Genomic DNA, 10,374 nt, shown 5'->3' on the forward strand with positions numbered 1-10,374 from the left:
AAAATTGCGTAAGATTGGCTACAGAAACTAGGTGAGCAATGGTATTTACCCTAGAAAATGAACGATTTTCTTTATCATGTTCTACGATTTTGACGTATATGGCGAGTGCAATCAATGAAAACATTATTTTTTGTACAACAAAGAAACAAGTTTTCAATCGTTGGTGTTTTATTCGAGTCAAGTGAAGAATAAGAGTATTATTTAGAGTGAAAAAATCTAGCGGCCATCTTGGATTTTGACGCCATCTTGGTTTTAGTTAGTAGAATGAATTTTTCACCTTGATAGCACATGTAGCATGTCGGATTCAGATGCTACCAATAAAACAAGGTTACGTATACTCTTCTTATTATTACTCTTTATTTTCCTGACGTTACGTCCCTACCAGAACCGAGCCTGATACTCAGCTTTATTAGTTATAAATACAGGCTATTAAATAGGAATTTTCTTTTATAATGCGATTTATAATGTCAGAATAATTCTTCGACAAATCTTTTTTTTTAATTCAGTAATAATGAATAAATATATTTATTGAATAAATACCGTCCCAAAACATTGATTGATTGGCTTTGTTCTAATGTGGACGTAACGCCGAAACGCAGGTGTATCATCTTGAGGTTGGGAAACATGGTGGCCATCTTAATTAATTAATTTAATTAATAATTAATAATTAATTTAATTATAAGGCCTCCGTTAAAAAAACCATCAGATTCATTATTTCCTATCTAATCTCAGCTGTTCAACTTATTGTTCATTTCGATCATAGGTTTTAGACCAAATAAATGAAAGAATTAATGCTGTTTTTCAAATCGAAGATATGCAGAATAATCATTCAGATAGCAAATAAGCGTTAAAGAATCCTATTTGATAATTTGTTTTTGAAGCTAGTTAAGCTGAGGGGCTGGCTCTGTTCCAGTAGGGACGTAATGTTTGGAAAAAGAAGAACAAGAAGAAGAGTAAGTGTAACGGTAGCATGAAAATTCAACATGATGAGGGCTAATAAGATGAAAACTCATTCTACTATTTAAAACCAAGATGGCGTCAAAATCCAAGATGGCCGCCAGATTATTTCACTCTAAATAATACTCTTATTCTTCACCTGACTCGAATAAAACACCAACGATTGAAAACTTGTTTCTTTGTTGTACAAAAAATAATGTTTTCATTGATTGCACTCGCCATATACGTCAAAATCGTAGAACATGATAAAGAAAATCGTTCATTTCCTAGGGTAAATACCATTGCTCACCTAGTTTCTGTAGCCTATCTTACGCAATTTTTTCTTAGCTTTCTGATGGTGATCTCAGAATTCAAAACCAGCGGTGCGCTAATGGTGAAAAAATGATTTTTCTAACGAAATTCAAGATGGCCGCCAAATTTTTTTTAACTTTAAATGAAAGCTATATCCTTTCTCTATTCGATGCTCCTAAGTTTGTTATGTGTTCCAAGCGAAATATGAGGCTTATCAAGTGAAGAAATACCCTACTCAGTCTGCTCAGACAACGCCTCCCACATGAGCTCTACACAAACATTCTCGGATTGTTCTTACAAAAATTGCTCAATTGCTTATGAAATTTTCTTGGGAGTTCTGCCAAAAATGGTATTATTGTTACTCAAGATTCTTCTAGATACAAAAACATTCATAAAAAATCCTGCATCAATTCTCTCTTTGCTAGATAAGACCTTCGATTTAGATCTCTATGGAACTGCAACTATTGATATCTACCGATATTTTTTTAACGTAGACTACACAAAATGTCTTTACGTTTAGTGAAATTCATGATATTTGTTTATGTAAATGTAAAGTAAAATAAAGATAATTCTGAAAGAATCACTAAACAAGTTTCTGAACATTTGTCTACCATTTTTTGAGTAACTTGAAGGTGATTTAATCTGAACATATGTACGATCGACGATGAGTATTTTCGGAAGTATTTCTAGGGTAATCTTCAAATTTCATGGAAGAATCCAAGAATGTGCAACTCATATGCATTGAAAAAGATTCACTGCAACCATCCAAAAGTTCAATAACTAAAAATCGTGGGGCATTACATCCTTTTTACCCGAACATGCTTCTGTACCTTTCAGAGAAATCGCAGCTATAGCTATATTAGAGAATGATGTCGATAATGAGTCGACTCGATAGCAGTGCGCATCGTACCTTCGTGCTGTGCGTACACGAATTCTCTCTGCTCTTGGAAGTTTTCTTAAAAACTGCCTAAGGCAATAAAACAGTACTTTTCAGTGCTACTAAAACAGTACTTTTTAGTACTGTTTTCTACTATTGATCCCTTTACGATCCTTGTTTGGACCCGTGCCTTCGATTTATCGTTAGACCCGTTGGCGAAAGCTAGCGGTGGTAATCCTTCTTGGACACCGTCTTGGGAAAAAACCTCTCGAAGATCACGTCTTCTTTTGTTTATTCATTAAACATGGTATCAACAACAAACAAAAGGAAGGGTGAATCTCTGAATTCACTACTTCCTTCCAAAAAAGTGGGTTTTAATACTGTCACTACACGCGGCAAGAATGGAAGAAATGACGTTTCCCCAGAATGCGAACTTTCTTCCAAGGGTGAAATGAATAATTGTATCGAAATGAGCAATCAGTTCGATGCTCTAGACAAATTTTACGAACACCAAATCGAAACAGCCTCTAGCCCAGGCTCTTTGATTCAAGTGAGGAAGCAAAGAGTGCCGCTTATCGTGGTCAGTTGTTCCGAATTTGGGGGATTTAGGCAGGAGATCTTGAACTCTATTAGGGGAATCAAGGTTTCTTTCCGAATCGCAAAGAACGGAGACTGTCGCGTTTTGCCGGAAACTCTTAAAGATCGCGAACTTCTTCTCAAACATCTTGAAGAGATGAAGCACAATTTTTTTACTTATGACAACAAAACTGAACGTTTGTTCAAAGTCGTCTTGAAAGGTCTCTCAAGTGACTATAAGTCATCTGAAGAGATCAAAATGGAATAGCTTAGCTTAGCTTAGCTTAGCTTAGACTGACTACACATATCAATGGTTGCTATTCCGTGATTGACCGAAGTCAGTGAAAATGCACAAAGAATCAACTAGAAGTTCGGCTGGGATTGGCCATAATCTTCTTCAGTGTGCATAATTCAGTGCCTCTATTTATACAGGGTCAATAACGGCGCCGGCCACGTCCTTGCAGTCAGGTGGGATTGGGGGAAGGAATGTTAGTGTGTAACCTTTGCTTTTTGGAGACCGTGTTTGCCTCTGCATCTCCACAAAGGTTACTGGGAGGGATGTTTGTTAATAGGGAGGATCGTTGGGTCATAGGATTCACTTTGATAAGCGATTAGACCATGATAAACAATGATTTGTGAGATATATACATGCTTATACGTAATTATAATATTTTCATTTGATATGAACAATTTCTATGTAGAGGAAAATTATGCCGACACTTGAGGTGACGAACCATTCAAAGTTTGTTGAACAAATACCTAAATGTAACATTCCTACAGCTGTCAGGACGAAAGCATGTGTTATTATATTTTACTCATTTGAAAAGTAACAAAAAACTCGATTGGTTGGGACAACATAGAACACTCTTATTGTTATGCCGACACTTACAGTGGCGAACCATCCAAAGTTTGTTGAATAAAGTGAACCTTTCGCAAGTCTACACTTGTAGTGTCGAACCATTCAAAGTTTTTTTAATTACAAAAATAAAGGTATATAAGAGGTGTTCTGAAAAAAAATATTAAACATAAATAAATCATGAATCAGAGTTTGTGTCGACACTCACAGTGACGAACCATCCATAGTTTGTTGAAAATTCATATTTACATCCCATCATTGTAACGATTGAATGTGCAGCCAAACATATTTTATAGATTAGAAATAGTAGCATGAAACGAGCTCACCAATTGATCCGTTATCCTTGACTGAGCAGCCACAATCCACTTTCGGCTTCACTCGTTTGCTCGGCTATAAAAAAGCACTCAGGAAAAAAACAAAATAAGCGCGCGACCCAAAAAAAAAAAAAAAAAAAAAAAAAAAAAAAAAAAAAAAAAAAAAAAAAAAAAAAAAAAAAAAAAAAAAAAAAAAAAAAAACTGTTCGGGCTTTCTTGACGCACTGCCCAGGAGCAAGCGTCAAGGTCGAAGGATCAAACAGAACTCACCGATCACGCCACTTTTTCACTTACGAGACCAACGCGCGACATGTTTGATCCTGCCCTCGTCGCTTGCCCCGGGAAAAGCAAGTGTCAAGGTCTAAAGATCAAACAGAACTCTAAGTCATCTGAAGAGATCAAAATGGAATAAATGATTTACTTGGATTTTCCCCAGTCCAAGTAATCATTATGAAAAAAGAGAACCCAATCTGGCATTGTTCGGAAAGGGCTTTCTCAAGAATATTATTTAGCTCTCTTTAACAAAAAAGAACTAAATAATATTAAAGTTTTTGAAAAAGCAAAACTTATGTTCGATGTCCGTGTGACATGGGAACATTTCCAGAAACCTGGAGGAAATTACCAGAACCCCACTCAGTGCCGTCGGTGCCAAAAGTGGGGTCATGGTACAAAAAATTGTCGCATGGATGCTAAATGCATGATTTGTGGAGGTTCTTCTCACGCCAAGGACGTCTGTCCAGTGAAGGAAGATACCACCAAGTTTATATGCTCTAATTGCGGGGCCAATCATAAGTCAAATTTTTGGAATTGTCCTTCACACAAGAGAGTCATTGAGGCTCGTGCCAGGCAGATGAACGATAATATCCGTTACGATAACGATCGTTTCCGGAATTTCCCTGGTAGAGTATCGAACAATACTCATTTTTCAGTTAACGATCGCTTGATTAGGAATCATACCCATCAGGAAGATCATAATCATGCTCATTCACAAACTAATTTTAATCCGTCGGGTAGCCGTTCGAATCTTTCAATTTCGAATGTATCTACCCACGGTAAATCCTTTGCCGATATCGTAGCAGGTAATTTGAACTCCTCCCCTGTTCGTACTATGAGTACCCATTCTACTTGTTTCAAATCAAATAGTAAAAACCCTACCTCCACAGGTAACTCCTACTCCGCTTCTTCGTCTACCGAAAATTCTAATGGGAAATCATCAGATAATGTATCCACTTCAAGTGATATGTCTGCCTCTGATTTTAATTTTCTAACTGAACAATTGAATCTAATGATTGATGCAACGTTCAAAGCCACCACTATGACTGAAGCAGTCCAAGTAGGTGTAAAATTTACAAATCAAATTTGTGGGGACGGCTTGCATAATGTTATGAATCCAGTACTACCACAAAATTGTTAATGGATTACGTTTTTCTAATGGATCCAAATAATAATTGAAATATATTAAATTGGAATGCTCGTTCTCTGAATGGTAAAGAGGACGAGCTGTTTAATTTTCTTACAACTAATAACGTGCATATAACTGCATGTATTACTGAAACGTATTTGAAACCTGGATCTAAACTCAAAAGAGATCCTAACTTTTTTGTTTGTCGTAATGATCGACTTGATGGGGCTTGTGGGGGAGTTGCAATCATCATTCATAGGCGTATAAAACACTTTTTCGTCATTTGAAACTTAAGTTTATGAAACTTTAGGTGTTTTAGTTGAAACACAGCTTGGTAAATATACTTTCATAGCTGCCTATTTGCCTTTTCAATGCTCTGGACAGCAAGTTAATTTGCTCCAAATTGACTTGCGTAAATTAACTCGCAATAAGTCAAAATTTTTTGTCATTGATGACTTTAATGCCAAACATAGGTCATGGAATAATTCTCAAAGTAAATCCAATGGCAGAATTTTATTTGATGAGTGCTCTTCAGGATATTTCTCAATTCAATACCCTGATAACCTTACATGTTTTTCCTCTTCTAGAAATCCTTCTACGATTGATTTGGTCTTAACCGACTCTAGTCATTTTTGTAGCCAACTGATTACTCATGCTGATTTTGATTCTGATCATGTCCCTGTTACATTTCAAATATTCCATGAAGCGATTCTCCATCCTATCAGCTCCACTTTCAATTATTTACGAGCCGACTGGAATATATATGAAACGTATGTTGACTCTAATCTTGATGTTAACATTTCTTTAGAAACTAAAATTGATATTGACAATGCTCTTGAAACTTTAACAAATTCCATTGTTGAAGCCAGGAACATTGCAATTCCAAAATTTGAATCCGTGATTATAGACGATGATCTTAACCCGTATAGGCCTGAGTGAAAGCAATAATTCTAAAACCCTGACCGCTCAGCGAATTTTTAACGGATTCAAATGATTTTTTGTCAGTTCACTGGCCCACATTCTAGTTTCTAGAAGTGGCCAGAGGAACTCGGAAATATTCCTGTGGCCGGAGTTATTCCGGTGGGTTACTAGGTCAAGTCGGGTAAAAAGGGCTATTTTTTGGGACATGCCAAGTTACCTTTATTTATTTGCAATGACAATAATTTTAATTTGCACAAATCATTAAGATCCGATATTCAACATTAGAAATGAAGTGTTTTGCACCGTTTAGAATATACCGGATGTGGCCATTCGGACGTAATGCCCGGAAGAATACATTGGATACTAAACCGTTTCAGTTCTCGAAAAGTAGAACTCAAACATAATTTTGCACTAAAATGCATTCCCACAAGCTTGGCAGAGATGTTCAGATACAAATTGGACACTTTATCATAAATTCGAGGCATCCCGGAACGCGAAAATGATCATTTGTAGGATTAATCAAATGCAAAACTCATGGTTATCCAATTCAACCGTTTCTCAAAAGGTTTACACTGATGCAATTTTCTTAAGATTCCGTCATGTACTGGCCACATTATAGGCAATTCCGGAAATTATGTGTGACTTGAAATTTGCCTACCTTGAGGGGCACAAACGCACAGTACCCTTGTCACCCGACCTGACCCAGTGATACACCGGAATAACTGCGACCACAAGAATACTTCGGCGTTCCACTGTCCAATTCTAGTAACTAGATATGTAAGCCAGTATACTGACAAAAAATCATTTGAATCCATCAAGAATTCGCTGAGCGGTGAGGGTTTTAAAATTTTTGCTTTCACTCAGGTCTATACGAGTTAAACTCTTGATACGTTTTAAAAACGTGAAGAGAAGGCAATTTCAACGCACTCGCGATCCTGCTATGAACATTATATGGCAGGATTTTCAGAAAGAATCAAGAAACGTTTTGCACAATTAAGAAACAAAAATTTTGAAAGTAAGATTCCCAATTGGACCCAAGCTCCAAGCCCTTTTGGAAATCATCTAAAATCTTGAAAAAACTTCAGAAGCCAATACCGGCATTGAAAGAGGAAAACCAATTATTACTAACTAATTGCGAAAAAGCTCAAAAACTTGCTATGCAGTTTGAAAGTGCGCACAATTTTAATTTAGGACTTACTAGTCCAATTGAAAATAAAGTTACTCAGGAGTTAGAAAATATTCTCAATCAAGAGAACGTTTTCGAAAATGCCTGGGAGACTGATTTAGAAGAAGTGAGAACTATTATTAAAAATTCAAAAATATGAAAGCTCCTGGCGATGATGGAATTTTCTATATCCTCACCAAGAAACTTCCAGCAAGTAGCTTATCATTCTTAGTTGATATATTTAACAAATGTTTTCAATTAGCATATTTTCCTGACGAATGGAAAAATGCTAAGGTTGTTCCAATTTTAAAACCAGACAAAAATCCTGCAGAAGCTTCTAGCTACCGTCCAATCAGTTTGCTTTCCTCCATCAGTAAACTTTTTGGAAAGGTCATTTTGAACAGAATGATGGTCCACATCAACGAAAATTCAATTTTTGCCAATGAACAGTTCGGATTCCGCCATGGACATTCGACCACTCATCAACTTTTGCGTGTAACCAATTTGATCCGTTCCAACAAATCTGAAGGCTATTCTACTGGTCTTGCTCTTCTAGACATAGAAGTGTTTGGCATGAAGGTTCGATTGTAAAATTAAAAAAAAAATTCCAACATACATTGTTAGAATAATTCAAAGTTATCTGTCAAATCGTACACTTCAGATTAATTATCAGAACTCCAGGTCTGGTGTTCCCCAAGGCAGCATTTTGAGACCAATATTATACAATATTTTCACATCTGACTTAGCTGAGTTACCTCAGGGATGTCAAAAATCCTTGTTTGCGGATGACACTAGCCAAAAAAATGTCGAATAAAACATATTTTAAACATGCTTAACATGCTTTCAGAAAACAAAATACAATATACATATAGTCACGAGCAATGGGTGCCAGTACTTTCAGTATTATAAAACATTGCAACATTTACATTTTCAGATGATTGTTTTGTTTGATTTTGTTTTAGGAAATATTCGAAAAAACTGATCAATGTTGATTACGGTAATGCTCATTTTTCCATCAATGAAATCATAAGAATATTTCTGTATGAATGGAAATTTCAATGAGCACTAGAAGAAATTAGCCGTTCAATTTCACCTTTCGGTGCCACCAGTTATTGCGTAATTGCAAGTCCACTAATGATTGTCTACAATCTAATTTGTGGTGACGTGAAGCTTGTTCTTAATTCTTTTAGAGACCTATTGTGACCGGTCAGTGACTGAGCAACACCCGAAACTAGTTCCAGTTTCAATGATTCCAGTCCTCCACAGAGGCTCATCCAGTTTTGCAATTCAATTCTACGGAAATCAGAACTAGAGCTAATTCCATAATTCACGAGCCCACATCCATCGCGTAACAGTTTGGGTTTTAAAATTGTATTCGGTTGGAAGGGACAGTTGGCATAGAAGTGGTTGGAAAATAAGTGGATGTAACGTTCAGTTCAATTGCAGTTGATAACAAACGATGAGAAGTTTTCTTGGCTCTATACCCTTTTGGAAATTATCTAAAATTTTGAAAAAAAAACTCAGGAGCCAATTTTGGCATTGAAAGAAGAAAACAAATTGTTACTAATCAATAGTGTAAAAGCTCAAATGCTTGCTATGCAGTTTGAAAGCACGCACAATTTTAATTTAGAGCTCACTAGTCCAATTGAAAACCAAATTACTCACGATTTCAACAGCATTCTCATTCAAAAGAACGTTTTCGAAAATTCCTGGGAGACTGATTTGGCCGAAGTGAGAACTATTATTTCAAAAAATCAAAAATATGAAAGCCCCTGGCGATGATGGAATTGTTCTCTTTCCCTTCAGGAAACATCCAGAGAGTAGATCATCATTCTTGGTTGATATATTCAACAAATGTTTTCAGTTGGTAGATTTTCCTGACAAATGGAAAAAGGCATAGTCGTTTCAATTTTAAAATCGAACAAAAATCCTGCAGAAGCTTCAAGCTATCGTCCAATCAGCTTGCTTACCTCCATCAGTAAACTTTTTGAAAAAGTCATTTTGAAAAGAGTGATGGTCCACATCAACGTAAATTCAATTTTCAACTTTTACATGTGACAAATTTGATCTGTTCCAACAAATTTGAAGGCTATTCTCTACTAGTATTGCTCTTCTAGACATAGAAAAAGCATTCGACAGTGTTGGCATGAAGGCTTGATTGTAAAATTAAAAAAATTTAATTTTCTAACATACATTGTCAGAATAATTCCAAGTTATATGTCAAATCGTACTTTTCAGGTTAATTATCAGAACTCCATGTCTGATAGACTTCCTGTAAGAGCTGGTGTTCCTCAAGGAAGCATTTTGAGACCAATATTATACAATATTTTCCCATCTGACTTACCTGAGTTACCTCAGGGATGTTGAACATATTTCTTTGCGGATGGCAAAGTAGACATATTGTCACGATGAGCGGGGAATCGAAGCCTTGTCTTAAGAACAAGCATTCGATCTTCAAACAAATTTTCAGGCCAGCCATGGTGTATGCTGTACCAATATGGACCACCTGTTATAATACCAGAAAGAGTACTCTGTACAGGATTCAAAATAAATTTTGAAAACAATTTTGAAGCGCCCTCCCTGGAATAGTACTAATGAGTTACATAGAATATCCAATGTTGGATCAAATACCGTATAAAAATATGATCAATCTTCTAATACCACGATTAATGTAACATATATTTAGGTTAAGGAGGTGAAATCAACTTATCTGTAAAAATTCTGAACTGCTACAAGTGAAATGTAATACGTTGTTACCAAAATGTTAATGAAGGCCTCATTTAGTTTTACCAAATTAGGATGATACCTAGTGTTTTCTAACACAAAGTACCTAGATATAAGAAATGAATGTAATGTTTGAAAGGATACTAATGAAGCATAACAAAATGTAATGATTTAAATGATTAAAACAAACTGAAAAACAACAGAAACTATGATACTTTCTGAATATATTAAACTTTAAGCTTAAAAAGCTCATTCGAGTTCAAACATATTGCAGCATATTTATTCGCGTGG

The sequence above is a fragment of the Aedes aegypti genome, chromosome 3 (genome assembly GCF_002204515.2).
Source record: "Aedes aegypti strain LVP_AGWG chromosome 3, AaegL5.0 Primary Assembly, whole genome shotgun sequence".
Classification (NCBI taxonomy): Eukaryota; Metazoa; Arthropoda; class Insecta; order Diptera; family Culicidae; genus Aedes; species Aedes aegypti.